Genomic DNA, 27,288 nt, shown 5'->3' on the forward strand with positions numbered 1-27,288 from the left:
TTTAAACGAAGTAAAAAATGTCAGATGGCTTTTCACTACAAATTTGAAGTAATATTTCCGAGATTAAGATCAGATGCGACATTTGGAAACGTCATTTGTAGTTACCAAGCGTTATTTTATAGTCCATCGTTTACTTCAAAGACCAAGATGGACTAACATAACTAATTTTCATTGCAACTTCTTGCGAAGTACACTGAATTATAAGCAAAGAATTCTTGTTGAACTTGTTTAAATAGCAAAAAGTGAATGCTTGTTCGTGTTTTAATATCTATGCGATTTCTGTTTGTTAACAGAATGTTTGTTCAGCTATAGCATATAGTTGAACTAATAAAGACATGAAACTACTTCTAGATGTCTATCTATAACTGTTTTTATATTACACTTTTTTTGCGTAAAATACTTTATGATTTTCCACTTAATTCTAGCCACTTGTTGGTAATAAAACCGACATCTTTAGTAGCTGTTAGAACCTACTCATAAGGCCAGTACACCCCCTATGATTGAGTTCTTACACATAATTCGTGGCGTATGAAGAGCTCTATAGGAGCCAGCATAAAAGGCACAAATACGTAATTAATTTCAAGAAAGTGCTTTCCTACTTGCAAGTATTCCAGATCCCTTATATGGGCTGTTGGGAAGAATTAATCTGTTCAATTTCAACTCTGCAGCTTAACCGATGTTGTCGGCATTTTGTGCTCACGCAAGAGAACTCTTAAACTGTAGTTCGATGCAAGTGTTTGCGTCTGTGTAATTAAGTGTGTAATTTATTGTAATATCTGCAGAACTTTAGATGTCGCTAGCAACAATTATTATATGAAGTTAGACCTCCAACTGGGTGAATTAAATTAAAATGAATTAATTAAAAACAAAGTCTAAAGTGAAAAAAAAAAGGACGTGTGCATGTTTTTTTATTACGCTACTAGAAGTCTGTGAAGTTAGCGAGTTACTTGGATTGTATAGTTGCTCATTAAATTGTTAATTAGTAAGTTCTTTTTTGAATGTAAAGTTGACACCTCATTGTCAAGTATATCAAAAAAATTAGGAGTTGACCTCGTAACAAATAAGCAGTCGCATTACGATATATATATATATATATGACCCAGATGAACTTCAAAAAGAAATTAATTACCTCTCACATGTCTTTAGACAAAATGGATATTCTGATAAAACCATTCAAAAATTTCTTCTTAATCCTCCTAGCCACCGCACTGAAGCAACAACCAACTTTAAGGGTAACATCTCCATCCCATACATCAGTTCAGTTTCCAAACAATTAGCTAAAGTTCTTAAAAAGTACTACATCAGGACCTTATTCACTACCAAAAATCCGCTCGCTAGTAAGCCATCCAAAGCCTCATCATTATTATCCGAAATATCCAAGCGTATATAAGATGTGATTGTAATATCCCTTTTTTGGTCAAACAAATAAATCTATTGAATTACGTATGGAGCAACACAATAGAGTTGATGATGAACGGCAGAGTCATTCATTCTGCTGGGATAGATCCAAACACATCTTTCGTTGCCATGATGAGTTTGAAAGAAAAATTGGGGAGTCCAGAAAAATCATCCTTGATCGTGAACATTTAAATAACAATTGGAGCTACAACATCCCTGATAGCCACTCTGCTGTTGTTCAGTACTGGCGTTCACGAGAGTCTACAAGCACGCACTCAACAAACAATGCCACGTTTGAAAGAACAACTTAAATGTAAATACAACGTTTTTTTCATGTCAATTATGTACTGTAATTTTTCTGTGCTTCTCAGTTTTAAACTTCAGTGTTTTTATTGCTGTTTCCTATTTTTAGAAGACACCTGAAAAAGGCTGTCAAAAGCCGAAACTAGTAGTGTTTTATATGTATACATTAAAGCCTTGCAATTATTCCCGGTTTTAGTCATTAAATCTCTATAAAAATGTATCAAAACAACCGAGTCAATGTTCCTGAACGCATATCTTCCGCTTTAGGACTTAGACTTGTTGCACTCCATCTTTCTTTTCAAATTATGTTCACATGCTTTTCAATTCATTGATTTACCGATGGTAAGGCACATTTTTGTTTTTTCCGAAGCTTTCATTTTCGTAGAAGCGTTTAACGGTTTTCGTATGCACAAGTTAAAGTTACTTGTCTTATCTTCAACATTTAGATTATTTTCCCCTATCGTTCTGTTTAAACATCCAGATATCTCCTATACTTCATTTTCTCTTATTCGTTCTTCAGTATCATAGTTTTAGCGAATCTGTTGGAAATGAAGTATTTCTATTGTAAATTATCTTCTGTGTTCTGCTATCATCACTACGGCATTTGCATAGCAGATTAGATTTACTATATTAATTTTTATTCCATTTAACATGTTATCTTTTAGTTGTTATTCATCTCGTTTTCTTTTACCTTTCGGTGTCGAGAGTTTATTAATCATTGGACCTCAAACCGTTCACAGGATAAGGTGGTCAGCCCTACACTCCGATGTATCTATCCGTAGTGTTGAGTTCTCAAGGCCGGTTTGCCTGCTTTGTGGAATGAAAAACCCCAGAATAAACTGGAGAAAAAACCCTGCTGTTTACGCTCAAGACCGACTAACTTGGCTATGGCTGAGTAAGATCCTTAAGCTCCTCACGTCATCCACGGGAATCGAACCTAGGACACTTCTTCCCCAGGCATAGGGTTGTGAAGCTCACAGCCACTAGGCTAACCGCGCGCACTTAGTTGTTATTTCACCTTAAAATATTGAACAGTAGATGTATTTTCGAATCACCCTGTCCAGATTCTTTTCTTCATTTCAATGATCTTGCAAATTTTTTTACTATCGAATGTTTTTATTCGATAGTAAAAAATTTCCAAGTTTATAACACGCACACATACAATATCAAACTGTAGTAGTTTTATTAGTCGTTTCGTGCAGGTTCCCCCAGATAAATTTTTTTTGTACTCATTTTCACTGTGGTTAGCAATAGATTGATCCTCTGTATTTATCTTGTTTTTTAAAAATTGACGCTACTCTTTTTAAGTAACCTTTTTTTTTCTTCATTCATTCTATTTACCTTTTTTGTAGATATACTAAAATTATTATTTTTTTTTGTGGCAATAGTTGATCCTCTTGAATAGTAGAGCCCATCTCTTTGGGTGGTTTTAAAAAGTTCCATGTTTTGGTCTCTGGAACAGGATAGCTCCTAGTCTGTGGTACTAAATAGTCGACAGATTTTTTCCAAACATTTTATGAGTGAGAATATTATAATAAAGCTTGCAAAGAAATTGTCAGTATTAATACAGGGGGTGGATAACCTAGGAGACGAAAAAAAAAATCCCATGTTTTTCCAGTCACTTTAGCGCTACAGTAAGCAGTGGTTTTGCATCAACTGCTGAAAATTATAACCTGACACCGACGAAACCTCGGTCCATTGAATGCAAACCTGATGTTATACAGTCAGTAGGTAGGCGTTACATTTAAAAAAAAAAAAAAAACGGAAATCATTGTAACACGCAGACAGAATACCGTACTGTTTTTTAAAATAATTGTCTTATATTCACCTTCATAGCAAAAGATAATCTGTGCATTAAAACATTAAGAAAAGATTGTGGGAGAGACATTTTGATCATTATATCATCAAGAGATGATGGTATGTAGGACGAACAGAAGGTGCTGTTTGTATGGTTAAATTAAGATCATTTTATAATGAAAAATAAACTTAAGTAATTCATCAATGGCTGGATAGAATTTAATGTCTATTAAAATTTCCGTAAATTATTTCATTCGGACTATTTGTAATATCAAAAATCCGTATTTACGTTACATAAGTTCAAAACTTGAACTTTGGACACGTCTGTTGGTTTTAGAAAAGTGCTGTCAATGCTAAACTTATCACAGATATCGTGATAGTTATGTTGTTCTAAGTTTATTGCAGAAATGTTTAATTCACTTCTGAAAACCCACCATGCGTAATGTTGATTCTCCAGGTCAGATAATACTTTATCATACCAATTCATCTTCCACGTAATTATGTTAATACTATACATTTGTATTTCCATACATATGTTAGCTACGTTTACAAAGGAATACGTCATAATTACTGTTCGGTATTAATGTAACAATATCCTACGCAGTCATTTTAATTCGTTACCTTATATCCGTAGTTGATCAAGGACTCGTCTTGTAGTACACACTGTGGAACTGGACCTAATTAAACTCGCTTCACTGATGGATAGATATATTAATTAATGGCTTATTAAACTTCTCTAAATATTATGCTAGACTTGTGCAATGCATGCCTTTAATCTAGGAGTTACCCTGATCTGCGTTGTAAGTACCCATCAAGTCTTAAGACTTTGGAGAACATCCCAGATCATATAGGCGAAATGTTAATTTTATTTCTTTATGAGGACTGGAACTTACGCTGATCCGAACACAGACGTATAGAGAATATTCCAGCCGATCACGTGGCTAATTTACAATTTATGCTAACACAAAACAGGAGCTGAAGAACGTATGAGTATTAAAATTCACACTTTATTGCTAGTAATAAGTTGAACCCAAAAACGCTAACAGACATTACGTGTTCAATTTTTTTTCTTTCCATGTTTGTAGGACAGACAACAGCGGGTCTGTCCTACAAAACCTTTGCTGGTTTTGTAGGACAGACCAGCTGTTGCATGGAAATCAATAAATGCATTGCCTGAAGTGTTTACATCGCGTGATAGCTCGACATCCTCACGAATTTCTTTGTTGGTATGAGAAAAACATGGTAGCCGAATATCTTATAATTATTAAATAGCATAAATCTGAAAACGTATGCTGTTATTTAAAGGATAGCCACTGGTTAACGCTTCTTGGTGACTTCCATGTACCTACTTTATTAATCGGAATTTCTATTTTTTTAGTCTAATGCGAACATATCTCTATAAAGTGGTCTGATTTAATTAATATATAAACTGTCATGTTTTTGGTAGATTAAAGCCTTCTTTTTAATATAAAAAGTTTGTCTTTCTTTATTCTCATAAATACAGATTAATCTTTGTCAGTTTTTTTTTTTTTTGTTTTTTTGTTGAGCCTCCACCTCGCTGTATGAATATAAAAAATCAAGTGTTTTTGCATGATTCTTTCCAGCAGATGGAGCCAATGCAGTGTTCGTTATTGAAATCTCAAAAATAAACTCTTAGCCACACAAATGTGTTACGCAATTTTTATGATATTCTCGAAAGGCTATGAACTTAATGGGGATGGGTTGAAGATCAGAAATGCAGGACTTTGCTTTGGAATAAAAACATGGTGCTTTATCAAACCTCCACTAAACAGAGTTAGGTGTCACACAAGAGATAATAATCTACTAAAATGATATTCGAACTTGTTTGAGTTAAGACGTTACCTACTTAGCCCGCATTTATTGGAATTATGATCACAGAAAATTTAGCAAAAGAACACTCCCAACTAATCTATGAATTTACGAGATAGCAGTTCAGGATAGAAATAGTTGAAAGTACTAAATTGTTTTGTGCATTGCGATCTCTTAAGATACCGCTTAAAATGATTAACTTTCGTTTGAATTATATTAGACGAACTCTTTAAGTATCGGCGCCTCTGTTAGCATAACTGCCTATAGTCGAATTTCGGAGTATTTACTCATTTCAATTACATACTATTGTGCCGAAATTTTTGAAGGATCGCAGTAATTGACAAATTTCATAGAAATGCTCTCCTAGTTCGGCAACTGTACAGCTTACCAGTTTTTCAAAGAACAGATACATTCAAATTTTGCATAGCCTTAAATAGAACTTCCAATGTTTGGTCTCTAGAGCTGGGCTTCCGGATAATTTCATTGGCCGTCCACTAAAGCAGCGCTTCCCAAACTGTGGGCCGTAAGTTTTGTTGAAAGGGGGGGGGCGTCAAATAATGAAAACAAATTTAAAATGTTTTAAGATTAAGTAGATTTTTTTAATCTTAAAAGAAACATTTAATTTTCTTTTTTATATTTTAATGGAATAAATCACACATTGGTGTTGGTTCACAAATTTTTTTTCCTGAGTATTTTGGCGATTAATGAATATTAGTAAATATATGCTTATTCATATAAGTTTCATTTCAAAGGTCTTGATAAGAAACACAAAATCTTGAATATAAATTGTATTGAATATAAATATAACAAATATTTTAATAATGTATGTCTATATTACGATTTTTTCCCCGAAGGGGGGCCTTGGCATCCATTGCACTAAAGTATTACAGCCTTTCGTGAATAGGAGATTCACATTTTAGATATCAACGATCGATTCTAAGACGTCTCTTTCATCATTTACAGAAGACGTGATGCGTTTATCACTGTCCAAACCCTTTATTTCCCCGATGAATGATAAAGGATCAGAGTAGTGTATAAATGATTTCACTGATCGTTCCTAAGTGACCAGGAAATGGAATAGTTCTATACAGAGCATAAGTAGTAGTGAACTAGGGCCGCATAAACAATAAAACTAAGCTCAGCTGCCGGTAATACGATATCTTCGCTTCGAATCGATTAGTTTTATAAGCTCCAGGCAGGCATCGAATAAAGCCAAGGGGAATCCATTTTCAGATCTTAGTAATTGGTGATTATTGTGTGCTTTGGGTCATTGCTTTTAACATTCTGCGTTGGACAATAAAAACCTCGTAAAGCCAAAGGTGAATTAGGCTGTCCGACGACCATTATAATGGTCGTTAAAAGGTTTCATACTAGCTACCACTGTTTGCGAAGTAATTTATGAGTGTTTTACATGGACAGAAGGATCAGTTCTTTTGTGCACTGCAGTAAGAATGTAAATTATATTTCCTAGGAATGCAGTCTTTTAACCCAACGTAAAATGGACTGTTTTGCTTCAAGTCAATCTTGATGTTTATGCTTCCACTACTTCCAAAAACTTTATATGACCATGAATACTAACTTGAATATCCTTATACGCTTACTAACGTCAGGCTAGAAAACGTAATAGGAAATAAAATATTAGCACAAATATCCCGCTGGAGGCTCCCAATGGTATTGATTTCTCATAAAAAGAGATTTACTGCTTTTTAAAGAAATTTCACGAATTCATCTCGTTAAGACAAATAAGAACGGATTTCATGACTGACGTAACATATAAAATATTCATTTTATTTATATATTAAATGATAAGAAAAGACTTTACTGGCCAAATATATACATATTTAAAATTTTTCTTATGTTATTCTTTGAAAATTAGCTCATTTCTATATCACCCGGGAAAATTTATCAAATCGTTCAAAGATTGTTGAGCTTTTTGAGAAGTTTAAATGCTTCTTCTAGGCCTTTTAAAGTAAAAAACCGAGTTGGAGCTTCATATTCGTTATCTTCTTCCCTTAATTCAAGGAGATCATTGGATGATAGTTCCATCTTGTGAGATTGAAGCAGCTCATTAACATCACCTTCCGAAATTTCCATTTGCAACTGGTTAAGCCATATCTAAGATCGCTTGAGTTTCAGAATTCACAATCTTTGTTGTGTTGGGTTTTCAAAGCCTACGAAATTATCATTAAACTGAGGGCAAAGTTTATGCCATCTCCTTTCATAGTTTTTTTCGAAAACTTTATGCCAGGCGCTCTGCGTTACCCGAATTGCGTCTATAATGTTGAATCGCTTCAAAAACTCTTTGATAGAAAAGTTTTCATCTTTATCAGTTGCTTCTACTAACATTTCAAAAGTCTCTTTGAAATGTTAGTAGAAGCAACTGATAAAGATGAAAACTGTCGCAATAAAGATTAAATGTCGCAATCACTCCATGAATCCATTGGTTGTAAAAGAGAAGTTGTATATTTGGAGGTAAAAAAGACCGTTTTTACTTCAGGGCAAATGTAAGCTACTGATGAGGGATGGCTAGGTGCACTGTCAATTATCAGAAGCACTCGAAATGGAATATTTTATTTTCTTATAAAGTTTCACTTCACGAACAAAGTGATGCATAATCCAATCTTCGAATAGGGACTCCTTCTTATTTGCCTTCCATATTACGGAGAGTATCTTTAATTCTTCCTTTCATGCTTTTTGGATTTTCTGATCGATGCACAAAGGATTTTAACTTGCAATCGCCAGCAGCATTTCCTCCTAATAGTAGAGTGATGCGATAAAACCTAATATGAAGGATTCTTCTTTTGCGATGTAAGTTCTTGCAGGCATACATTTAAAAAATAAAAAAAAATGTTTCATTGACGTTAAAAATATGCGATGGCGAGTAATTTTCTTCAATTATTTCTAATTTTTCTGAATAAGATTTTGTAGTCTCACTTTGTACTTTAATGTTATGCCAATCATTTCACTTTTTATAGCGGTCAAACCACCCAGTAGTTGTATCAAAAGTCTCTTTGCAGTCATCCTCATTTTGATCTTTCAGCATTTTAAAAATGGCTAATGCTTTAGTATAAATCGTTGATTTTGGTCGCTTATCCAAGCAGTTAGTTTATCCACATGAGGAATTACACTGCCTTTTTCTTTATTACGTAACCATGCAAACTGCATAGTTGCGCATGCTTTTGCTTCCTTCAAATATCACACTCGCGAGTGACCGAGGGACTCGTTCTAACTGATCATTACGTCATTCCCCGCGCCCAATTTTAAATAAACATACCCTAAAGTGGGAACTACCTGTATATTATATAAATTTATGTCTGCATTCGACTAAACTCTGTTCCGTATTATATTTTTGATCATTTGTAAACTTCGACTAGGCATTAGCAAGGCTTAATGCTATAGAATCCACTCAAATGGAGAACATAATCAGCTGCTTGATGAAAGGGATTTTAGATTTAATGTTGCAAAATAATTAGGGATTTCAGGTTCACTATGATGTGCAACAAAGCTCCTTCAAAGAGATGCTATGATCTAAACACCATTGTTTGTCCTATTTCTCAATGGATAATTTGAAGTGTGATTAGCGGAATAATGAATTATATGTACATAAATTTTCTATCTTTTTCAATTTAGCTACTTGAATACAAATTCTACCCTTCGGTTCTTCTTTATGAACTGGTCAATAACATCGTCATAAAAAGTTGGGTGTAACTTAATTTTCCTAAGCAACACGCACACTTGTAAAGGCTGCTGAAGCTCATTGGCTAGAGCTACTTTGACTGCGTATGGCCTGGTGTTTAACACGACGTGAAGGGAGCGGAAATGGCTATGCGCGCGCATGAAATCACAGTGCTGCTGCGAGGACCCGGAAGCTCCTACAATCGAGCAAGCCAAGGTAGTTTGAGACGAGCAAGCATCGGCCTTCGATACACAACGCAAAGCTCAATTATTGCCACGCAAGCTTAAGACGTCTTCTGTCTACAAAAATAAAAGCCTGAATGGAATGCTTATAAATGCATGCATTTATTAACAAATATTACTTCTTTCTCAATTAATGAGCTTGCGTAAAAAGCATGGAGAATTCGTCTCTGCAAGCCCCACTACATCATAGAGAGGCGAGTGAAGCCACATGTAATCGTCTGCTCAATCCAGCGAATATCTGGGATCAGGTAAAATCAAGGTCGTAGTGTGATGTATTGTCATATGGGTCCTGTAAGACTTATTGGCAGCAATCGAGGCATGAACGAGTTCGATCATGTGTATGTCTGCAGTAGGAAGACGTCATATTGCAACGTGTGAATACATAACTGTCAACCAGGCCTTTCGACATCGTAGTAAACTACTCGCACTACAAATTTATGTGTTTATCAGGAGTGATTTAGAAATTATTTGTCGGCAAAGTTTTTTTTTTTAAAATCTAATGTCGGCATCACTTCCTCTGTCGACCACGTTTCTGAATAGCACTACTACTTTTCAAGACACTCCATTATTACGAGAAAATACTCGAATTTGAACAATAGTTTTAGGTAAAGCATTACACGGGAAAGACAGTTCAAGTTGCTCTTATCTACCATTCCAGAACTGAACAGGTAATGCTAAAAAGCTTAGTGAAGTCAAGAATTAGTTTCCGCTATTACATTCATTTATCTATAAAGATACAGTGACAGCTTTACGATTACGCGTGCTATTTTTAACTGCCGGAGACAGATGAAAGACACGTTTATCAACATATTTCATATGGTACACTCAACTTGAGACATTTTTTCCCACTCGAATGATTCAAGTTTTCAGATGAATACGCTCTTCATTCTGAGCCCTACAGAACAAGTGTTTCCATCAGAGTGAACTGATTTACAATGAAAGACGTTTTCTATATTATGTTATAAAGATGAAGTAGTTTTAAGTCATTTCTTTTGAATTCTTTTGCAGCAACGCTTTCAATCAGTTCTTTATAAGTTCTTGATGAAAATAAGTTCTTTATAAGTTCATTGAAAGAAGCCTTATTTGAGTAAAACAGTCGGTAGCCCGCTTGCATCATAATTTTTGTAACACTGGAGGATTCATTCAAGTCTTTGAATTCCAAGGAAGTTTGTTTTTCAGGAATTGGAGTTTTAATCCATATGGACAGCACTCTTGATTCCATTGGGGGGGGGGGGGAACGTTACAGTATGAGTGGTAGCTTATTAATCAGGCCACAGTTATTATTTTCATCTGAGTCGTAGCTAACTGTTTCGATGTTGTGCTTTTTTTTTCTTCACTTTCTTCGGGTTCAGTCTTGATTAGTTTCGTCATAGACGTTGATTCGGGATTAAACCCCAAACAGATGAGTGTTAATATATCGTATTACTTGAAAGATGGGCTTCTCTTTATAAAATTTCAAAGTGGAAAGGGATGGAGAATGAAAAATCACCATCATTCGCAGCTAGTTGTACTTTGATTCATAATTGAGTATTTATTTCCTAGAAATCTAAATCTAGAATTTGCTTCTTACATGTTTGAACCAGACGAGGATTTTTTCGTTCGCCCATCCCTTCTCTTGTCATTCGACGAGATATCATCAGACTTCCAAAGAAAACAAATTACACTGCTTCTATGATATCGTTTAAACTCTCGCAGATCGTAACAGATATTCATCTTATTTAGGCTGTTTTCTTCCTTTTATACAACTATTACAAATGTTTGAGTGACATATTACAGGATGTTGTAGCGAGTAATTAGCAGACAGGCTTCGTTAACCTGCTAAGTGGAAACAAGTTTCAGAAACTCACCTGTGTGTTTTGCTGGAGGAAATGTCTTAAAACATACGCTCTTAATATAGACACACTTTTCTAAAGAGCGTGTTGTCCTGCCTTTGTTCGTAATGAATTGCGGGACATTTTCAGAGGAATAGCGGAGAAGAATACCAACAAAGGCCGTGTTCTCTTTCTGCATCCCGATTGATTGCAGAGATCTACCGGGCTCAGTGCTGCCCCCTGTGTGTAGGAAACGCTTTTCAAGGACTTATTATTATTGGGTATGCAAAATCGAAATGCCTTTTGAGCGAGCAATGATTTCCAGCTACGCATTCCGCAGCTACGCCGATTCTCCCCCCCCCCCCCCAATACAATTTGAAGAAGATTGTGAATGTTTGGCTGGCATATATTATTCATAAAAATGTTGCAGACTGTTTAATTAGTTACCATAAAAAGTCAATCTCCTGCTCATCATAAACGAATACTTTTTTATTTTATTTAAATGAATTCCCTCAACTTCACACGGAATAAATTTCTTTCAAATGCTTTATATGCTCCGGAGGGATCGTGTACACGAATCAGATTCTCTAATTAAGTAAGATTTGTTTTTATGCTTAAATTTCTTACTCTGTGATATCTTTTCACTCTTGACTTCATGAAAGTTAATTAGTGGTTGAGGTCCAAACACTGACCTAAATTAGTTTTGATACCGTAAGTTGTAATTATTCAGAGATGCACTAAAGAAAAGTGGTGTTACTAATTACTGTGGGATGCAATTATAGCAAGCCCCAACACCTGAGATAAACTAAGAAAGTTCATGGCAAAACACCCGTAAAACTACAACATACTGCGCAAGGCTTGAACAGTATCGTTACTATTAGTTTTATGTGTTGCTACATGGATGTTCATAAAATATCTTTGCTGCTATAGGAAAAGACTAATGGAATGCAAAGTTGGAAACGCAACTCACCAATCCCCCATTCTTAATCTGATTTCCTAATCATTAAAATAGGAGAAATAGTATTTGGCATGAATACCATATATTAGTTTTTAAGAATATTTCCTAGACCCGTTCAAGGGCAGCATACTTTTATTGCATTAACGAAATATCAGCAGGGCTTCCATTTTCGAAGTTTAGTTCCAGGTATGGTCTCAAGGGGAGAGGCTAATGTACTTGCCATTATCTTTTAGGAAGTGCTCATCTTACAACTTAATTTTTTCAGCGCACACAGGAGATTTAGTATGAATAAGCATTTTTAATCTCACATTGCCTTAGACAAGAGAACCGCTGCTTTTTTTTTAACCTAATGGAATTCTCCGCTGTCCAAGAAGAAATATTCGCAGAATTCTAGATATCTTCTTAATATGTAATAAAATGCTTTTTTTTATAAGCAAGTCCCTTTCAAAAACTGGAGGTGTATTAATAGTACCATGTAAATAAAAAAAATATTCACAGAATTGTAGATATCTTAACATGTAAGAGATGATGAAAAATGACACATTCCATTAAGAATTTTTTCTCTCCAGTCGTTTGACAAACAAGCATTCTTTCTAATGAAGTGTGTGGTAGGAGTGGAAAGATATCAAGCAGTTATCATGGAGGATATTTTTTTAAGCTGATTACGAGTTGAAAGCCCTCCCCCTAAGGAGTATATTTTCAAGACGCAAGGAAGGAAAATATCTCGACATTTCGTGTGTAAGTCAGCTCGGATTACCGAAAGAGTTGTTGCTACCCAAACGATAAGTATACGGCACGTGGAAATCGATAAAAATAATGCATCTACTTTTTCAACGTAATCTGAAAAAAAATCAAGCGCTTAATATTTTCTGTACATTTTTAGTGTAATACACGAAAAATGAGTCGTTTTGATGGTTGCACTATGATTTAAGTGCCATCTCTTCGGAACAGATTGGATTGCTTATCGTAACGTAACTTTATTACGCTGCAAACATTTTTTTTAAGTGGTCCTGCGGCAACAAAAATCATCAAAGAAGAACAGGATATGTAGCAGTGGCGCCCGGTGCTGCATATACAAAAAAAAAAAAAAAAATCTAATCAGTAACGAATTTATTAATAAATAAATTTACATATTAAAAATATTTCGTCCTCACCACGAACAAACACCAATAATAAAAGTTTCGTGTCAATAGCAATGACAAGTGAAACGAATATCGGCGTTAGATCGCAGTGCTTTTGTTTCGTGTAACGATAATTGAGAAAATATAATTCTTTTCATATTTTCAACAGTGACGCTCGTCATAATTCGGCCTTGTATGAATAATTATATGCTATATTGACAAAAAATAGTTCATCACGCACACGCACCAATAATAAACGTTTCATATCTCACAGAAATAACGTGCGTAAGGATATTAAAAATACACTGCCGTTTGGGAAGTGTCTGAATGACATAATGCCCAAAACGAATATCGGCGTTAGATCGCAGTGTATTTGTTTCGTAATCTAAAGCGTTAATCGAACAATTCCAATTATTAACTATTCAATCACTGTCGAAACATAAGCTGTCACCTTTAACATGTTGTAAGCATTGTTATTTATAAACACGAACAAAATTTAAATTTTTCATTTTTTTCTTGGGGGTGCTGCAGTGTCGCAGTGCTTATGTACGGGCCGCCATTGATACGTAGCATCTTTATCTTTCGTTATTTTGTCATTTCGGAATTGTAGCCTAATAGAATGTATACAAATGTGTATCCACTTCGAGTTATCTTTTCAAAATTCATTCTTAGGGAAACACAGTTTCAGGCTTATCGTAATGTGAGTGCACCATGTTAGTTTCATATCGTAAGGAAGTGGAATAATTGGAAATCCACTACGCTATGATCCTGGACATTGGTGTGTATATAGAGCATAGATTGCTCACTATTACCAGCGGCTAGCACACCAATCCCGTGAGAAGGGCATAAGAATTTAGACTCGAACAATTTCCAGTTGCGATGACATCAGCAATTCATTTAATCTACACAATTAGCACTGATTATGATTTAGAATTGCAGCAACACATTCGCACGACTTTAATAGCTTGAATTCATTTCTTTTATAGTCAAATACGTCTTTTTTCTTTGCCCACTGACTCTTATTAAAACAGCACTTGGAAGGTAGCAACGAATCAGCTGTTAAAGAAAGTGTCCTCAAGGGTTGGCACTTTTTTTTTTAAAAAAAGAGAATCGTACATTTTTCGTTTAGTGGTTTGTTTACGTGGAAACGATTTGTAATTAGTATTAAAACACTTTCTTGAATAATAAAAAAAGACAATATTCAGTAAACAAACGAAAATAACTAGTTCAGTATTTCTTTTAAAAGATTTGAATGCCTAATTTCCTGCATTGTCAGTTAACAAGGTGATTAGAATGACAAGAAAACAATCTCAGGTTTCTTACTGCAGTAAAAGGCCTGTCAGTAAAGAAACAAATCGGAACAGGACCCAATTATGATGACAACTTCACGGATAAGTTTTTTATATGTTTTCAATGCAGAAGGAAAAGATGTTAAAGAAAAAGCTCTTTTTTTTGCCTTCACGAAATTTGATGTTTTGTATGGAGGCGTATAAAACACAAACACAGAATTATAACGGTAAGTAATTATTTCCTCTTAAGAAGAAAACCGTGGTTGTTCTGCTGGCAAGTGAACGGAGGTAACGAAGTGACTGTCGAGGGACCACTCCACTATTCTATTACCCCCCCCCCCCAGACAGTGATATTATGTTATGATTCACTGTGCAGAATTAACGTTCCCTGTGACTGTTCGAACATCTATAAAATGCATTGTAAACGGATCTCAGATGAAAAACTAACATTCTTAGAACCTGCTGTTTTTCTTTGTATTCGTCTCTCCTTAAGATAGAAAGATCATGTTTACAAGCTTATTTCAACAACTGATTGTCCGTAACTTCTGAAAGGCCCATAAGCCTATTTTCTATCGCTTTGAGTTTTATCTACTCCATAATATAAAATAATAAGCTTTTTTTGAAACCCAGGGCGGCTACCGTGAGTGCCGAGTCATCTGAATTCAAAGAGAACCGGCCTACCCGTCCGGAACTCGGGGGTTTGGGCGCTGTAGGCGTCAGGGGGACCAGAGTCCCCTAGTAATTCTATAAGTAGCTTCGCAACAGATTAGATATTTGTTTTGATAATAGATTATAGCCTTTCGCCGGCCTAGTTGGTCCAGTGGTCTGCGGGTTCGAACCTCGCCGTTGACACGGATGTTTGTGATTGTCACCACCATTGAAAATACTAGTGGTGGTGGTGATGGGCGTTTCGTTGTAGTTGGTCGATTGAGTGGTTTAGTTGCCTTCCCTCGATGAGTCTTTGGACTTCCTGTGGTGTCATGAAATAATAATTAAACTTATGCACTCGTCTGAACAGCATTGTTGACCAATCAGCTTAAATTAGGGCGTTTTCTCCAACACCAATCAAGCATTTTGAACTGGTTCTTAGGACAAACCTTTACTCTCCCCAATTATGTGTGTACGCAAGTTTGTCTTACTCCTTTTCCAAGGAAGACCAACAAAGTTTGGGTTGTAGGTTTACTAACCAGAAACACAGCATTTATAACTAAATACACGATGTATGCAGCTACCCTTTCCCGCATGCGATATCTCCGATGAGCATTCCTTGAGTTTCTAAGACACCGAAAAAACTGTGTGTGTTAGAAATTCAAGGAACTTGTGTGTGTTCCTGTCTGTCCTCCTGTATATTACAAGGTCAGTTTTCCCGTTTGTGAGGAGAAACCGGAGTTCCCTGAGAAAACCCTCACGTCCACGGCCTAAGACCGACTAATTTAGCGATGAATAGAAGGCAGGAAAAACTTCCTAAACACCTTCTGCGGAATTCGAACTGACTTCCTTCTGCTCAGCGAGCAAGTGCGTTGCACTTAAGCTGCAGTGGACCGCACGGACGTTTCGCAATATTCTTACGTTTGTCTTAAGCGACGACAAAAACTAATCCTTTGGATATTACTTTCATTACATTTTTCAGTGAATAGGATAAAAAATAAACCCTTCACCGGTTCGCAAATTTACAATACGTGTCATCGTCTGTTTCTAACGATAAATTATTCCCCTTCACAAAAAGAGAAATTAACAGCTAGGTCGAGGATATTTTCCAGTTCCACTAACGACAAAAAATGTATACTTTATCCTTTTTCTGTGCAAGCACTGTTTTCTATTGCGTATTAACTTTAGTTTCTCAGAAACGGAGGATCCCGTTATTATTGCAAATACCAAATTATTAGTCATTGGTTTTATCCGCGCGCCCATTGTTGAATTCAAGTCTAAATATATTGAAAGCTTTAAACAAAGAATGGCTTCAGGACAAAATGAGTTAATATCACAGCATTCACCTTTTACGTGGTTGACTCTTTCTGGAGAACTTACATTTGTCGCAAACTATAGAACACTTTAAGCGGAATACTTAGATGTCATGTAAAATCTAGGTGTTTAATTTCTCTAGAGAAATTAAACACACAAGAAGGGTACTCAGCATGACTGTTAAAATACAAAAGATTACCAGACTGCTTTGTAATTTCATTTCACTTGTTTACATCCCGTTTTCTTAATGTACATTGTCAGTGAGAAGATTATAGGATGACCTGAGACTTGAATAGAAAGCTACTGTTACTGAACGATTTTTAAAAGAGGCTATGCCAACTACAGTATTACCTAGGAAACAGTGAAAATAGCTTGTTTTCGGAACTACAGCAATAAAGAATACAGGCACAATCTACTGCTTAATTTATGTCAGAGGAAAACTGTCCTCAGCTCACAAAGAATAAGAAATTCAATCAAATACACTTGTGTTACACAAGGAGTATTCGCCGTACGTTGTAGAATGTGGTTTTTAGCAGCTCTTACAGCAAGATGAAAGGCAATTTCGTATGAAAACTAGGACCCAAGTAAAACTCTATAATGAAATCATGCACTTTGTATTTTCTTTTTTTCCATTTAAGTGTTAACATACCCTGTATAACAACTTACATTACATATAAATGTATCAAAGTTTTGATTGCCTTTCGTAAGTCCAATCACGCAATTATATGCAAATACTCTCACGAGCCAAACCATGGCCAGACTGCATAGTTGATAATGTTGAACCAGATGGCGGTGTCATAGTATGAGGATGGGCCTTTCATCCGCATAGAATCTACTCATTCTGACGTCGAAACGGTTTCAGACCAGGTATAGCCGTACATGGCAGAAATATGGTTCGGCGAATCGAATCTGGACTCTTCCATATCACAAAGCACATCGAACATTCCGCGTGCTCCTCTGGCTGCTCAATTCTCCTGATTTGTATCATGTCATATAATTCGACCTCTAGCGAGTCGAGGCCTTCCTGACGGGCTAATAATGTGAAATGCATCATCTGTTATTTGATGCTGGTGCCATCTTGGACGTTATTCTCTCTAGATCATTGCTAAGACTGGTGCAAGCGGTTTTCTCAGCTAAAAGGAGTCCACCATACTAAAAAAGCATAACTATTTTTAGTCAAATTTAGATACACTTATTGAATCATGTAACTTGGAAAAATGTTTGAGGAGGGATCCTTAACCTCCATTAATTTTATTTCGAATGTGTTGAAGTTTCCAGCACCTGGAGAGGGGCGAGATAAAAACAGCTGACATTAGATGCATTGTAGTATGGATCATGTTTGCATTCAGCGTATTCAACACTTGGTTTCTTTAATTACATCACCATTCTTCACGAATAGGACAATTTTATGTTATAGACTGGATTAAAATAGACCATCAGTAGGATGCGGGAATGCAGTTTGACTAGAAGGACAATAAGTGGAGATCTGTGCATGTCTACAGCATCACAGGGTAGTAATACTATATATATTTTTCATAGCAAGAAACCCCTAGAACAACATTTATAACTATCACGTTTAACTAAATTCTTGTAAAGAGTATGGAGCCACCCCTTTCCCCGCATGGGACAGCTCCGTTAAGAATTCCTTGAGCTTCTAACACACCGAAAAAACGGTGTGTTAGAAGCTCAAGGAATTTCTAACACACCGAAAAAACGGTGTGTTAGAAATTCAAGGAACTCGTATGTCCTCTTGCTTATTCCAAGGTCAGTTTTCCTCTCACGTCCACGGCCTAAGACCGGCTAACTTAGCGATGAACAGAAAGCAGGGAAAAAACTTCCTAAATACCTTCGACGGGATTCGAACTGACTTTCTTCTGCTCACCGAGCAAGTGCGTTGCACTTAAGCTACCGCCGACCGCTGGAATAGTAAGCGGTATTTTCGCTTTTATCATCAGCCCGTGGAAAAGTTACGAACAATCTGCGTGTTTCCGTGTAGTACGCAAGTATGTTGACGAAAACAAAATTGTTTCCTCAATGATACGAACCAAATAAAATAAACTCTTTTAGTCGCGCGTTGTAATAATAGTAATCGACTTTAACGACAAATTATTCCCTCCCGACACGCACAGTAATGGCTGCCCGGGATTTTTCGAGCATTCTTAATTGTTCACTGTGTGTCAACCCCTGAGATTTAAATATCATCGGCAATCCCACATGTGGGATTCACCCCCTAATTTCCCACACAGCATGATGGTCATATTTCCTTGCTACTTAGAAATGGTTTCCATGGTAATATCGATTTCATTGATTAAGATCGCTCAGGCAATCAGACCTTAATGTGTCACAAAATTCTCCTGCACCTCCTAGAATTGCTGTTCTTATTTTTATGATAATAAATACATCTGACTAGTATCCATTTAAAAAAAAAAAAAATGTCCTCCGCTCACCATGGAAGCTAGTAAACGTATCCTAACTTTTCAGGATCTGCCGTAGTCCGAGGAAACCTTTACTCAAGTGCTTCTTTAGGGAACCGTTTTCTTTTTTTGTAGATGATTTCTTCGGTATTAAAAACTTGCTATAACTTGATTTTTCTACCCTGAAATCGAAAGGATATATATACTTTCCAGAAGTACTTCTCCCTCAAACCTTACCGAGTGTATGCCTAATGCTACTCATAGCAAAGCCAACAGTTTGTAGTGTAAATGGACGCTTGGGTGTCAATTCTCTTTGAGTTAGCTGAACGAAAATAAGAATATAGTTTCTCCATATAACATCCAGCACGTGGTTAGAAGGACATGAACGTCACTATAATTTAGGTAACCGTTTCAGAACGGGAGTGTATTTTGCTTACAGTATAATGGTCGACTGTCCACTTACAAAGATTTTAAGTCTTTAATTACCGTGAGAAATGAAGCTGATTTACAGTTTTAAAGATATCTCGCTATATTCGTTACATTTCTTCGATTATATGTAGAAACTCCTGCTACAATAACAGTACCGGAACTAAACAATTTTTATCCCATCCAGCTTTTGGAAATGCATTGAATTGGTTATTGATTCTTAACCGCGTGCTCATTGTTCAAGTCAAGTCCAATAATAATGTATTGAAAGCTTTAAACCAACAATGATTCCACAAACTATGTTTAGACGGCTAAAATTAGTTAATATACCAGCATGCAACTTATTGTAGCTGCGTTTATCCTTTGATGTTCCGAAATTCATAATGAAATTAGCGACAAATTTAACATCTTAAGCGAAATATTTTGATTTTAAGATTCAAGGTTTCTTTACAAAAAAAGAAAATTATTTATGCTCAAGTATCACTAAGACTACTTTGTTCTTTCATAAATTTCGTCGTCTACGGATTGTTTAATATTCATTTATTAGAACAAAGTTTCCCAAACTGTGTTCCATGAAAAATTATCAAAATGAATATGCATTGTTTTAAATGCTGCGACAAGTTCAAACATGTTTGAAAATCAGGCGCTCCTCACTTTGCGTATGAATTGTGCTACTAAGGCCAGAGCGCGCTGACCTTTACTCAGCCTCCCGCGGTTGTCGACACCTCTGTATTTCACTCGCCTTCGGAGGTATCTATAGGAAACGTGTATCCGTATAAAAAATAACCCCCGCCCTCATGAAAACTAGTAAACATGTCCTTTACATTTTGCCCATTAGCATCCCGAAAAACCGGTTTTATTCAAAGTACTTCCAAACCGTTTTTTGTTTTGTAGATGATATCGTCGGTTTAAAAAACTTGCTATAACCTGAGGTTATTTATTCTGAAATCAGAAGGGTGTGTATATATATACTTTCCAGAAGTACGTCTTCCCAAAGCAAGTATACATAGTATTATAGTTCTTTCTTATTCTCTATAAAAAACACACGATCCCATTTCACAATTAATTTAAGTTTTATTTACTAAGAGAACTAATCTTCGTGCTGCAAACGAACATTGCCTTCAGGACAAAGTAAGTTAATATCATAGCATGCAGGTTTGACGTGGTTTACTCTTTCTGGAGAACTTACATAGTTGGGGCAAATTTAACAACTTAAGCGGAATACTTAGAAGTTTCAAATTCTCTAGAGAAATTCAACACACAAGAAGGGCACTCAGCAATCCGATAATCTTTTTGTAATTTAATGTCACTTGTTTTCATCCCATTTTCTTAATGTACATTGTCTCTGAAGATTATAGGATGACGGAGACTTTAAAAGAATGTCGACTACAGTATTACCTACAAACAGTGAAAATGTCTTGTTTTCGAGACTATAAATTGCAAAGTATATCAATAAAGCATAGAAAGAAGACACGCAATCTCCCCCATCTGCTGCTCAATTTATGTTATAGAAGGGGTCTACAAAACAGTCCTCAGCTCACAAAGAATAAGCAGTTCAATCAAATACGCTTGTGTTATACAAACAAGGAGTATTCACTGTACGTTGTATAAAGTGCTTTTAGCAGCCCTTGCAGCTAGAAGATAGGCAATATCCAAGTTAGTTTCTAATGATGTACTTTGTTAATTATATAACGAAATTTTGATTGCCTTCCGTAAGTCTAATCACGCAATTACTCTGATGTGCCAAAACATTATGGCCATTCTACTTAACGGACTGAATCGTGATGCCCATGAGAACAATCCTCCATACTAATACACATCACTGGGTTCTCTCATTCGCATGGAATGGGATAGCTCCGTTAAAAATTCCTTGAGCTTCTACACGGTGTGTTAGAAATTCAAGGAATTCGTGCGTGTGTTCTTGTCTGTCCTCCTGTGTATTCCAAGGTCGGTTGTCCTGAAGCCGGACGTCCACGCCCTCAGAGCGACCAACTTAGCGATGAACAGAAGGCAGGAAGTTTTTCCTGCCTATCTTCGTTCTGCTCACCGAGCAAGTGCGTTGCACTTAAGCTACCCTGGACCGGTGGAACAGAAAGCAGTATTCTCTTTTATCTTCAGCCTGCATGAAAGCCGCGTGTATCATGCTATTAGTGTTTTCCCAAGGAATGTAACATACAGGCTATTTCTGAAGGAAGAGTTTGTTATTGCGACTCATGAAAAAAATAAAAAGTTATCATTTAAGTCTGTTACTAAGGCAAATAATAAATTTATCCCCCCCCGACACATATACCAATGTCTACTCGAGATTTTTCGAACATAAAAACAGAACATGTATCGTATCGGTCACTGTTAAAGACCTAATTTCCGGTATTTTCAAACTTAGATATTAGTAACTAATATCTATCTAAGATGTTCTGTTATTGCTATCAGAACTTCTCATTCAGCAGAGCAATGCGAGTCACTGTGCGACTGTCTTAGCCAAACACGACTTGTGAGTCCCAATTTCCTTTCAAGATATGCCGCTATATTCATAACATTTCCCCAATTATATGTAGAAAAGCTAACAGTTAATTCCTTGTTTTAATTAAGTATGGTCTTTTTTTAAAATCTAGAAAGGGAATGTAATGCAATAAGATTTCCAAAGACAAATATAAGTTTGTAACTTCGTTATGGAGCCATATTGTGTTCAATCGTTTTCTAACTAAACATAATAAGCGGCTTTAAACAGGAGCCTCTCCTGTTGATCAATAATGTTCGGTGCTTTAATTAATTGACGTTTTCTATTTCGTGTTAACTTTAGTTTCTCAATTTCTGAGAAACACGAAATAAGATTTCCATCAGTATTGTAATCTCATTTCAATCAAATTCATTCAAACTGCACTCTGACAGATATCACTTGTGACTATGAAAACTGTTAAGACGGATCAAAATGTACGTAATTGCAACTCTAGTTGATTTCCCCAGTTGAAGGAACCAGAGATTCTGATAAAATTAATAGTTGTTTTCGAGAAAGAATGTTTCAATCTTCGGTTCTCTTAATAAGGTAACGTGATAATAAAAAAAAAATCGCAGAAACCAATCTTCGTACTACAATCACATCCACTAACTAATTAAAGTACATCCCGTTTTTAGAAATGACAAACTATAATATATAATACTGCGTACACGAAAACACCAATTAGTTATTGATTCTTAACCGCGTGCTCTTTGTTGATATCAAGTCCAATGATTCCAAGTTTTGCGTGCCTTTACCTTTTCCATAGAACATAATGTAGCTTCGTTTATCCTTTATGATTTTCCTTAGTTCATAATGGAATTAGCGATAGATTCAAGTATCATTTGAAAGATTGCCAAATTGTTTTGTGCTTTCATTGAGATTATAGTGAGGCGGAGGCGTTAATGGAATGCGACTCACACTAAGATAAGTTTAAAATTAGGTATTCGCAGTACAGTATTATCTAGGAAAAAGTGAAAATGTTTTCCAGACTGCAACTGCGAAAGTTTTATATCAGTCGCTTATTGCCATTTATACAATAAAAAGAAACCCCCCCTCCCCCAAATCAGCGCATATTAAAACATGATCTCTTGTTAACTTAAATGCCTGGAGCTACCCTCCTCCTCGTGGGGTAGTTCCGTTCCTTGCGCTTCTAACACACCGAAAAAACGGCGTGTAAGAAATTCAAGGAACTCGTGTGTTGTTGTCTGTCATCCTGTGTATTCTAAGATCGGTTTACTTACCATGCTAATGTGTTAGAAGAATGCAAGTACTCCACTACTTGTTTCATTTCCTCCATGTGTATTGTCACTGATTAATTTTATTTTACATAGGTGCTTTGTTATAAAAACTTTACCCTATAGGATGTGGAGGAACTCCACAGCATGACTGTGCTTTTACAGCACAAGTTTCTCAACGTGGAGCACGTTGACATATCCACTTCTTTTAGGGTTTGTATAAAGGCAAGGCTGATGTTAAGTTATTCCAACGTCTGCGAAATGTTAATCTTGGATAAATGCTCATTTATTAAAAGAACAGATTTTTAAGATTATGAAAATATTCTTAGCCTCGACAGATTTCCACAAATTAGAAATGAAAATCGTCCAGAATAGAGTCAGACCTTAAAGTATGCATCGTATTATACAAAACTAGACAAAGATTTTGCTGAAGTTTAGTCAGCCACGTTCTTATGAATATAAACCATTTAAAATGTGAATCTCACCAATGACAAATTCATTTTCTCAGATTTCTTCTCTTATAGCTAGAGATTTGCCTGCGAACAAGATCCAAAATCAGTTCTCTGTTATACTAAAAGGATACCTTTCTCCAAGGGGTATGCCCTCCAGTAATGATTGCTAAAAGAAATTCATAGCGAAGTCAGTTGCACCCACCAAAGCTTAAACAATTTCATGAATGCTATCTGTGTTAGCGGGACGTAAACAATAGACTGATTTTTGATACGATAAACTGCGAAAGTTGCTACGATTGCGTTGAAAGAATATATATTGCGAAGGTAACCTTTTTGAGACCGTTAGCACAATGATCGAATACCCACTTCTCAAGTCTTCCATGAAGCAGTTCCTGAACATAAAAATGAACCGAACTAACAGACATTTACAAAACTCTCCACTTCTCAAAAATCTATTTACTGTAAGAGAATGCATTTGTTTATTTTCAAGATATGCTTTGCTAATCAGATTCTACTTGACTGTCTTAAACAGTTAACTTTGCATGTTTGACAATTTTATTAATATAATTCGATAGTTCAAACTGTGTGAAGTTTTTCTCTTCCGTATTACGCTTAGTTTGTTAATCTTCTGAGGAAGTAACTAAATCACTTAATTACCAAAATAAGAATAATCAATTACAAGAAATTAAATGAAATATATTATCACCAGAAGCACCTTTTACGACATTTTGATCTTACTTCCCCTGTTGTAGAACAAAGATTCCGATAAGATTAAGAAAATAAAACTGTATTCTCTTTAGAAAACGAAGGATCCTATTTCAGAATAAACTTAAATTCCAGTTGAAAAGAAATCACAACAGCTTGCACTAAACAATTTATATAACATCTAGGTTTTGGAAATGACGAATAATAACATGCAAGATTTATTTCATCACGTGCTCATTGTTAAAATCAAGTCCAATAACAATATATTTAAAGCCTTTAAAACAATGCTTGCACGGGCAGCAGAAGTTAATATATTAGCATGCCAGTTTTCTGGGAATTTATACTTATCCTTTACGATATTCTACAGTTCATAATAGAATTAGCGATAAATTATAGACATATTAACTAAACTATTTAGATTTTACGTGAGATCTGAGTTTCAGATCTAGAGACATTTAATACATGAGAATGGTGTTTAGCATTATTATTAAAATATATATAAGATTGCCAAGACGATTCACACTTCCATGGTACTTGTAATCAGAAAAGGATGTTGTAAAACGATCCCCAAGATGAATTCAAGACCGTTTAACCAGAAGAGCAATATAAGATCATAATTTCGAAAATGGTAAAAACCTCAATGACTAGAACAACATTTATAACTATGAAGTTTAACTAAATTCTTGTAAAGAGGTATGGAGCCATCCATACCCCCCTTCCCGCGTGGGATAGCTCCGTTAAGAATTCCTTGGGCTTCTAACACACCGGAAAAACGGTGTGTTAGAAATTCAAGGAACTCGTGTGTTCTTGTCTGTCCTCCTGTGTATTCGAAGGTCGGTTTTTTTTGTCTGTGAGGGAGAAGCCCTCACGGCCTAAGGACCGACTAACTTAGCAATGAACAGAAGGCAGGAAAAACTTCCTAAATACCTTCGGCGGGATTCGAACTGACCTGCTTCTGCTAAGCGAGCAAGTGCGTTGCACATAAGCTACCGCAGACGGCTGGAACAGTAAGCGGTATTCTTGCTTTTGTCTTCAGCCAACGTGAAAGTTAACAGCGAACCACACCGTACATTTCCTTGTAAAATACTTTTGCAAAGCTAAATTTGTTTCCATTTTATTACTAGTTGTAATAACAGGTATTTAGGTTAAAGTTCATTACTAAGTTATATATAATAACAATTTTTTCATTGATTAACTTTACGTAAGTAATATGTCATCAAGTGGAAAATAAAACTGCCCATCTTGAGGAGGACTAGACCATCCTCAATACGTATCTGGTCTTAGCGAAGGAATACATTGAAACTGAGGGAATCCTGTATAATAAGCGAAATGTCGGATTGAGTTGATATCACATTACGGAGAAATGAAGTACTGTTACGATTCAACCTCTAGAAATTTCTTAAGCTTTATTGCTTAAAATGAATCAAGACCTTGAAATTGGGCAGATTTTTTTACTTAGCTTTTTCGGTATGAAGCCAGCAGGTGGTTTTTACCTCAAACTACGAAGGATGCAACGATTGCTTTGAAAAAATGGCTAGTTAGGTAGTAGGATATCTTGAGGAGCTGACTTTTCTCTAAACTCAAGGTAACCTTTTTCAGCACGTAAGCGTATATTGTAGGTAGAACAATGATTGAATACACACTTTTTAAATCTTTCTGAAGCAGTTCCAAACTTAAAAATGAACCTACCAGCAAACATTTATTTAAAAAAAAAAGCCCGACTTTTTAAAAATTTGTTTATCGTAAACAAATAAAATTAATTTTATTTTCAAAGCATGTCTAGATTATTCATATTCTCCTTGTTTGCTTTTCTATATATAGAAATACGTTTTCAGTCACTTGGAAACTTTCCAAATTACCAACGCAACTATTGTTTTGCTATAAAACCATAGTAATAATTAAACCAACAATTGTTAAACAATGTCTAATAAACGAAATGAAACTAGAGCCCGCGTGTTCAATAATTAACTCTGCATGTATTAAAATTTTATTAGAGCAGTGTCTGATGGTTTAAACTTGCTTATTTAATTATTGCGAGAAAAACACAATAATTAAATAATTCAGTTAATCCATCGAAACTTTGGACTAACAAAATTTGCTACCAAAGCGTAAAAATCATTAATTATAAACAAATTACATTACGCTGTTAAATTTATCCAAATATCTCCTGTAATACATCGTCGCAGTCACCATTTTCAACTCTTATGAGAATTATGCAATTGCACATATTATTTAGAAAACACAAAAATTTAAGAAATGACGGAAGATTTCATCATCATCTTTAAAAGCTTTATTCAAAGGAAACTAACGATAATGTGTGTATTTTATTTTTTAAAATCAAATCTAGAACTTGGTAACTGCGGCTACTAAGCAAAGGAATATTCTGAAAACAGCCAAAACGTAGAAGGGCGTTAGTAAATACAAGAAACAAAAGTTGGACCATTTTTATCCGAAGTGCAGCTATCCACAGAAACCTGTCTTATATTTATCCACTACTGCGTACAGAATTGATTCATCGATTGTTGGCCACGTGACTATTGTTGAAATCATGTCTGATAGATTTAGTATTTGAAGCTTTAACACAAACATATTTGAATAGCTAAAATAAATTAATATAATAGCATGTTTTCTGAATATTATGTACACTTTAATAGAATTCTCTCGTTACTAAAATATATTTTAAAATAAGCTATTAAAAATTACATAGTTGGATACTATATCATTAGGCAAGTGTCATTTTAAACACTAGAATAAATGTGCGCGCGAGCACACACAAAAACCCACTAAATTAGCGCATATCAAATCCCTATCTGCAGCTTAATTTATACTAGAGAAAACAGTACTCAGTTCAACAACAGGAATAAGAATTTAAACCAAATTCAATTAAATATGTTTGTGTTATCATCTATTCTTTGTAGGTTATAGATTGAATTTTGTCAGAAATAATTCAATTAAAAGTTTATAAAATTATTGAAAAGTGACGGCAAACCAATTAAGATGACAAATTTTATGTTCTGCACTAATTTGCTAACTAATAGTCATTCGTTTGCCTAAATGGCATTTCAGGCTAAACACATACTTCAATAAAATAATGTAGTTTAATTTTCTGTCTCTCATAATAAGCTGAACAGCAATAGCCAACTTGTTTTTATTTTCGTAACTATATAGAGTT

General features: G+C 35.4%; 1 protein-coding gene across 6 annotated transcripts in view; it reads right to left on the reverse strand.

Moving 5' to 3' along the window:
• LOC150094337 (neuropeptide CCHamide-1 receptor-like) overlaps nucleotides 1–27,288 on the reverse strand; it is a 262,883-nt gene that overhangs the window by 3,234 nt on the left and 232,361 nt on the right. The window lies entirely within an intron of this gene.

The sequence above is a fragment of the Typopeltis vanoorti genome, chromosome 22, assembly GCF_054136105.1.
Source record: "Typopeltis vanoorti isolate ZY-2024b chromosome 22, IOZ_Tvanoo_1.0, whole genome shotgun sequence".
In the NCBI taxonomy this organism is placed as follows: domain Eukaryota; kingdom Metazoa; phylum Arthropoda; class Arachnida; order Uropygi; family Thelyphonidae; genus Typopeltis; species Typopeltis vanoorti.